Here is an 8571-nt window from a genome sequence, read left to right on the forward strand (position 1 = left end):
ATTTCCAAGGACCCCACAACCCCAAGAGCAGAGAAGACAGAAGACCCATGCAAAATGCACAGCTCAGATGGCAAAGTATGCAACTAACCACCTGAAGCCTCTCCACTGAGCATGAGGTTTCTGGAGAACTAAATCTACCCTAAGGCTTGTAGGATGCTGCACAGGGTCCAGCTATGAGTGTCTGCAGACTTCAGGCCACTGCTATTGCTGCAAGCACTCAATGAATAGCCTCAGTTCAGCTGTTGTGGAACCAACAACTCTGATAGTGCCTGCCTGCCTGCCTTGATATGATGTGACATGACATGACATGACTTGATGTGGCAACCTGAGGTGGTACCAAGGACCACCTCAGGTCCCTAGGTACAAACAGGACAGATGGTCCCTGCATACAGCTGGATTATTTATTCAAATTATATTGAACTGCGGAGGTTTCACATCACATTGCAAGAGATTTCTAAAATGTCTTCTGAATTAAAAGGCCAGATGTTGATACCTCATAGAGAGAGCAGTGCAAAGTTAGTTTCCACAAGTAAAAGCAAATCAGGAATATTATAATATAAAGAGAGGAATTTACATGACCTTTTCATTATTAACTGATTATTAGCTCTGATTCTTAGCAATAGTATTATAAGGAATGCATAATAGAATCTAAAGTGAATAGAAATATTAGTGATTGGTCTTAGTGATTCTGAGGGCCAAGCTACACATGACGAATGACACTTGAACAGCAAGTGGATTGAGTGGAGGGCAAGTGAACAGGGAGAAATACACTTGCCGTTCAAGTGTCATTCGTCATGTGTAGCTTGGCCCTCAGGTAGGGTGCCCAACTCCAAGTTGAGAAATTCCTGGAAATTTGGGTGTACAACCCAGAGAGGACAGGCTTTGGGGAGGGGAAGGACCTCAGTGGGATATAGTACCATATAGCCAACTCTCCAAAGCAGCTATTTTCTCCATGAAAACTGATCTCTGTAGCCTGGAGGTCAGTTAAAATTCTGGGAGTTCTGCAGGCCCCACCTGGAGGCTGGAAACCTTATTCTGGGTCCCTGGGAAAAAGTCAAGGATGTGCCCCCTCCCCTACATCCACTCTATTTCCACCTTCACATACCTCAGCAGCACATGTATTAAATTTGAACAATACAGAGAATATTAGGATGGCCCCTGAGCAAGGATGGCATGAAGGGCAGTGAGACAGGACTGGGATACAGAACGAGTGGGGCCACTGTGCAGTGCTTGCTCACTCAGCCACTCACCAGGGCTGGCTGGTACAATGAGCAGGCAAGCAGATGCACACTATGCAGAGCCCTATCTCTATCTTTTACTTGCCTTGGTTTATATTCCTATTCCTAAAATAACCCAGTCTCTTTGGAAAGATGTGATGGAATGAAAAACCAGCAACATTTTTATCACTGAGATATCTATCACCCTAGAAGACACTGATCCTGTTAACTTCCATTAAGATATTCCATCTCCCATAACTATGCCTTTAGGCATTAAGGAACAGAGTCCTCTGCATGCTTTAAATCTTTCTTTTAAGCCTTTTTATATCTTGCTAAGGTTTTGGAGGTGGTTGTGGTCTGTCTGTGATATATTACCAGGTCAGAATTTTTTTCTCAGCATAGTCAAAGGAGAAGAACCATGGGCTCTGACAAGAAGCATGGCAGCCTGCTGCTTTGGTGATTGAACTGAGTACTCTTCTGGCAGCAGAGCAATCTAGCAGTGGTCATTATAACCTTAATACAGAGAATTGTTATCTTGGTCCCAGACAATGAGATAGAAAATCCCTAAGGAAGTACATTTTATAGGCTCTTCCAATTGTTGGAAGCATGCACGATTTTTGAATCTACTCAACCCTTTATCTAGCATAAAAGGTCCTTAATGCAGTTTTGGACACTATGGTAATTTCATTTGATCTAATAGTTCAACTAACTATTGTATTCTAATGTCAAAAAGAGTCCAGTAGCACCTTGAAGACTAACCAATTTTATTGTAGCATAAGCTTTCGAGAATCACAGTTCTCTTCATCAGATGCATGGAGGGCAAAAAGAAACTGGTCAGATATAGAGGAGGAGAGGGGAGGGCGGAGTAGATGCAAACAGCTCCTTCACCCTCCCCTCTCCTCCTCTATATCTGACCAGTTTCTTTTTGCCCTCCATGCATCTGACGAAGAGATCTGTGATTCTCGAAAGCTTATGCTACAATAAAATTGGTTAGTCTTAAAGGTGCTACTGGACTCTTTTTGATTTTGCTACTACAGACTAACACGGCTAACTCTTCTGGATCGTATTCTAATGTGATACACTGCCACATGATGTTCTGAAGGTATTAAAATGTATTCCCTGCCATTTAAGAAAATGGAAACATTTTGTTGTTCTTTCCTTTAAAGATTCAACTTTTCTCGTTTAAGTTCACAATAGCTTTGCACATGACAAAATGAGGGGAAAGTAGCAGGCATTTATGTTTCTTTGCTATTCAAATAGGGAAATGTTCCATTTCCTTTATGGGAGACATTGGAAGCTCTGTATCCCACATATCTTTTCTGTCCATCACTAAAGTGAGAGTAATGGACAGAAAAGAGAGTGGAGGAGCAATGGAAGGAGAAAGAAAATTTATGCACAGTGAAAAAGGTGACTCTACATTGAATCTTAAGGAAGAGCAGAGCAATAGTGCTCTCTTAAAAGTTAGAGAAAGCCTGAGAAAGAACTGGAGTGACCCCCCCCCCCAAGGCTCCAGATTCTTTGTGGAATTCATAAAAAACCTCAACACAGTATGGAGCTAAAAAAGAGGGAATGTACTGGTGCAGAATCAGTCTTTATGACCCAGGGGTCCTTATGTTTTGAACTCTGAGTTCCAGCAAAAGGCTTTCTAGGGTATATATTTTATAGGACTCTTAATGTCCACACTAATGACCTGGTACCCTAGAGAATTTTGGACACCTAGGATGCTGTCATTGAAGTGTTTATACTATTATTTAACAGAAAACTATACCACATGTAACCAGTCCTAGGAAAAATTATTTTGCAGGCATCATATATGCTCCAAAGTCAATACATAAAGTGTCCAGTGCTTCAAGTGCTCTATTAATATTGCAACAGGTATTAAAGTGCAAATGCTTCCTAGCACCATGTACACACTAATTCTTTCATTCAAGCTCGCCTTATGTTCCAACTGGAATTGGGTATAGTCCAAGATTTGGTTCCAATAAACTGTGTAGTTCACAGATTACAAGTAGACCTTTGCGTGTATTCTTTAGGTGTACATTGATAATTCTGTGACATCAGTATTCTAACGGAAGGTCCAGATCACCATTGTATCCGTTTCCAAGCTCTTTCTCAAAGAACACAGTTGTCAAAGGTTCATGCAGCTACCACTCCATACTAGTCATCAATTTTCCAATTTTCACCATTTGCAACTAGTTATGCAACTACTGTAAATAAAATAGGGAGACATTGTTATTGCACGGGAAATTGTGTTTTGTTGTTGCTATACTTACCGTGTTGCTCTGTATTTTGTGCTAATTGAAGTGTTTATGGCAGCAGAGAAGAGAGGAAAACCTTACAAGCTTCCTCCAGGACCAACCACGTAATCACCAATAAGGGTATGCATCAAAAAGAAAAAAATGGGTGACTCTGAAATCCTGCTCAGATTCTCTAATACGGCCATTATTCCCTATAGAAAAGACTATGGAACGGGGATGCTGGGGAGATCATTTTTCAAGCAAACTGCACCAAATTTGCAAGAAGCCTGCTCTTTCGTGTCTGCTAAAGACTCCCCAAGTTTCAGGAAGATTGGACCCAGGGGTTCAGATCTTTGAGCCCCTGAACAAACTGCCCCCAGCCACTCTTGTTTCTTATGGAGAAAACATTTCCAGGGTTTTCCAGGCAAAGGGAAATCTTAATCAAAGGCAGCCCTTGGCCAAAAGCCAGTCCCAATGCAAGTCCCACTGCCACGCAAGCTGAACCAACAAAGCCCAACAAAACCAAAGTGAAGGAAGGGAACCAATGTCAAGTCAGAGAATCCTATTGTCCAACCAAAGAGTCCCAATGTCAAATCAAATCAAACTAGAGAATCACAAACTGAAGTAAAGGGGGGAGGTAAGTCTCACTGAGAGCCAAGCTACAAGTGATGCCTGACACAGGTTGGACACTTGTCAGCTTCCCTCAAGTTTTGATGGGAATGTAGGCGTTCTGGTTTTACAGCTTGGCTCTCCATTACAGCTGCAAGACCAGGATGCCTACATTTCCCATCAAGACTTGAGGGAAGCTGACAAGTGTCCAACCTGTGTAAGGCGTCACTTGTAGCTTGGCTCTGAAGCTGCAGAGTTTAAAAGGCAGTTGGCAGTGGCTTGAAGGGCTCTTTTGGAGCCAAGGCCGGATGTTGGGGGGGGGCAGGGGGGTTGCCTGCCCCGGGCGCCATAAAAGAGGGGGCGGCAAATGGGCAAAGAAAAGAATCCGAGTTCTCCTCCCCAGCAAACAGCCGCTCGTGCCCAGCTCTCCCTCTTGTTTTTTTTTCTGCCTCAACTCTCAAGAGCAAAGCACACTAAACGGTGGGACAGCCAGCAGAAGGCATGTGTGTGTGAAGGGGGAGGGGGAGGGGAAGGGGAAGGGCAAGGGCAAGGGCTCCACTGTCGCCCCCCCCAGGCCCCGGCAGCCAGCAGCCACCTCCATTTGCTCCATCAAGAGAGAGCGGCCTGTGCGCCGGCAAGGAGGGGGATCTGCATTCGCCTCTCTTCCCAGCAAATAGGCGCTTGTGCCTGGCTCACTCGCTTTTTTCCTGTCTCTGCATGTGCGCACTGCTGCCTGGGGTGAGAAGAGCTTGAAGTGCCACTGCGCCAAAAGGTGCGCATGGAGGGGGAGGGGGGGCTCCTCCATCACCCCACCAGCTGGCAGGCACCATTCTATTTGCTGTATTTGCTTAGAGATCAGCACAGAGGGAGATGATCAAACCAAGGCAGGAAGGTAGGGGCGTGGGATACTAATACTAATATACTTTATACTTTTAAATTTAATTATTCCACATAGCACACTTCTATATGCTAAGTTGTTAAATCAATAAAATAAGACATGATTTGTCAGGAAAGTAAGTTAATGAATTGCATACATATCAATTTCCCCCCAAATTTCCCAGGTTATGTAGGGAAAAAAAAGGAGGGGGACCTTTTTCCTATGGCTTCAAAACTTGTGGAAATTTTACACCACTAGTAAGAACAGTCCTTAGCATCCAGCCTTATGGTATGGTGGTTGCCAGCTTCCAGGCTGGAAATCTCCCAGAATTAGATCTGATCTCCAGCCAAAAGAGATTACCTCATGTTAATATCTAACATGCATGTCTGCCTATGAACTCCCTTGGCTCCCTACAACAAAAGGAATTCTAGGAGGAATGCTTAGCTAATGATGGATAAGATAATATAAAGTTGCTACTATTAACAATTCATAGAAGTCAACACAATTTATTCTGTGGTTTAAGAGTTGTTTATTATATATCTATATTAAAACATTGATCATATATGTATATATAAAGAAAAAATATAAGGGGGTGCCATTTTTCATTTTTGCCCCCCCTCAAAAAATATGTAGATCCAGCCCTGTTTGGAGCTGAGGCAGGGGTGGAGGGCTGGGATAGGAATCCACTCTGCCTGCTGCCTTCTTTCTCTGCTAATTTCTCACTGCTCTTCTGCTGTGGCACAGAGCTTGCCTCCACTTTATGCCACTGCCCTCTTGCTTACTGCTGCTTTCCTCTGCTGCAGCTGCCTGTGGCTGAATAAATTCAGACCAGCAGAGTTCAGCTCCTCAGATCTGATCCAGGATTCTTCAATTTGATCCAGCAAAGCAGGATCATGGATTGGCATAAATCCAGCTATTTAGTTGGATCACGAATCCCGGATTGCTCAGCCCTAGTCACCACAGCTACCAGCAGGAAAGGAAAGGAAAGGAAAGGAAAGGAAAGGAAAGGAAAGGAAAGGAAAGGAAAGGAAAGGAAAGGGAGGAGCAATAAGAAATGGTGTTTGTGTGTGTGTGTGTGTGTGTGTGTGTTATACAAGCTGGGGACAATATCTCAGGGAGTCTGAGTCCTGATCATAAAATCTTAGAAAGGGTGACAGCTATTACATGCTTCTCTTCTTAGAACTTTAGAACCATCACTACAAATATGGGCTTCGTAATAATTTTTAATGTCTTTGGACACTGCCCTTATGGAAATTTCTCATTGTCTCTGTTTAGCATTTTAGTACAAACTGTAAAGTGAAGGTGAAAAACAAAGGAACTGTTTAAGAAAGCTTTTTTACTTGTTCATGTGGGAATGTACTAGCCACACAAATAATCCATGTTCCCTATATAACTCCTTATACAACTGGCTCTGAGAGACAGTTTGGAGAACCAGTTTGGTGTAGTCCCCACTCCTCCACTTGAAGCCAGCTGGGTGACCTTGGGTCAGTCACAGCACTTCTAGAGCTCTCTCAGCCCCACCCACCACACAGGATGATTGTTGTGGAGATAATAATAACATATGTGGTAAAAAAATCAAATTTTTATAATTATATATTATTAAAGTGCAAAGTGCTCCAAGTGTTATGAATAAATAACCATTCCAATAAATATAATAATAATTACAGTAATAAATACAAGAATAATCAGTCCACAGTTACTTCCTGTCTACAAAAATATCCACAATAGGTATAATTTATAACGTAGTCCAAATGGTGAGGAAGAAGTTAAAAAGGTAAGTAGAACAAGAAACCAGCTAGGTAATCATGAAAGAATAGACCGTATGAGGATTTGGATGTCTATTATATTATTATGAGCTTCTGTGAAGAAGTGTTGGATGAAACAGGATTCTACAAGCTGGCAAAGCCTGAAGGCTCGGTTCTGTAGCTTTTGGACCAGTGGGACCTTCTTGTTCTGAGTCCATATTGCTGGACATTCTTGGGTTGTCAATATATATCCATACCTAGAAGAAACAACAAGTGATAGCAAAAGTTACAACGCTGAATGATTAAACTGGTTTCTTGTTCAAGGCCACATTAGGTCAGACTGCATGCATTTTGCTGCTGTGGAAAAGGAGAGGGGGCCAAACTCTGCAAAGAAAGCAGTAAAAGCCCTGGGGGGTTGTAAGAACCAGAACAGACTGAATAACAGTAGCCATTATTAAGACACAGATGAGAAACAGCAAAGAAATAGCTGGCTGTTGACACCGATTTAGAAGTTGTGGAGTGAGAAAAAAAAATGGCTGAAAAATGGCCTCCATAGTGACACTCTAGGAATTTTCCCATGCCTTTATGGTCTTTGTCATAGCGATTAAGAAGAATTCCTAGAGTGTCACTCAGAATATCTGTGCCTTCAGGAATAATCGCCATTCCAGTCCTGGACTGGTATCTGTGTTAGTCTGTAGCACCAAAAACAAACCTAAGTTTTATGTAACCCTCAATATGTTTATATGTCATATAGAGGATGGCATGGAGTTATTTTCCATTGCCCCAGAAAGTTGGACCAGAATCAACTGGTTGAAATTAAATCAAAAGAGTTTTCTGCTAAACATTAGGAGGAACTTCCGGACAGTTAGAGCAGTCCCTCAGCAGAACAGGCTTTCTCGGGAGGTGAAGGGCTCTCCTTCTTTGCAGGTTTTTAAGCAGAGGCTAGATGGCCCACTGACAGCAATGCTGATTCTGAGAAACTTAGCAGATCAAGAGACGGAGGGCAGGAAGGGATACATCAGTGCTTAGTTCTCTTGGCTCCTTCCTACATGCCCAGGGTAAGGCTTATTGCCACTTTGAGGTCAGGAGGCAATTTCCCCCAGGCCAGCTTGGCTAGAGATCCTGATGATGTTTTGCTATCTTCTGGGCACAGAGCAGGGGTCACTGGGTGTGTGGGGAGGGGAGGTATTTGTGAATTTCCTGCATTGTACCAAGGGTTGGACTAAATGACCCTGGAGGTCCCTTCCAACCCAAGGATTCTATGATTCTAACATATGCCAATATACAGACTCCCAATATTTGTTTAAATAGCCTTCTCCTGGACTATTTTAATGACTTTTTAAAGATTATTATTGATTTTATGGTTTTTTGACTTTTAATGTATTTTTTCAATGTTGTTAGCCACCCTGAGCCCATCTGTGGGGAGGGTGGAGTATAAATCAAATCAATCGATCAGTCAATCAATACTTTGTAAATAATTGTGAATGGGTGTTAACTTGTCCTGAAGGGTGGTATATAAATCAAATGTTGTTTTGTTGTTACTGCTGCTGTTGTTATTATAGGTAAATTGAGTACACAACTGCTATTCACATTGGGGTTACAAGGGAAGGAAAGAGCAAGATTTAACCCTTCAACCAGATTTCAGTTTCGCTAATCAAAATTGGCCTATTATGAGTAGACATGGGCACAAACGGGAAAAAAACCCCTGAACAAGCTGTTCGTTGTTCATTGCCATCCATGAACAATGAACAACAAACAACGAACAGTAACGAACATGACCCTGTTCACAAACATGTTAATTGTTCATTGTTCATGGCCCTTTAAAGATCCCTTTAAACTATCAGCTGGCAGGTGGCAGGGGGGATTCCCCCCTGCCACCTGCCAGC

General features: G+C 42.6%; 1 non-coding gene across 1 annotated transcript; it reads left to right on the forward strand.

The window, feature by feature from the left end:
• The first annotated feature begins 1101 nt into the window (after window positions 1-1101).
• On the forward strand, window positions 1102-1203 carry LOC129326822 (U6 spliceosomal RNA). The gene has a single exon (XR_008596743.1). It is a non-coding gene; the product is annotated as a U6 spliceosomal RNA (small nuclear RNA).
• Window positions 1204-8571: the final 7368 nt, after the last annotated feature.

This window comes from Eublepharis macularius, chromosome 3 (genome assembly GCF_028583425.1).
Source record: "Eublepharis macularius isolate TG4126 chromosome 3, MPM_Emac_v1.0, whole genome shotgun sequence".
Lineage (NCBI taxonomy): Eukaryota > Metazoa > Chordata > Lepidosauria > Squamata > Eublepharidae > Eublepharis > Eublepharis macularius.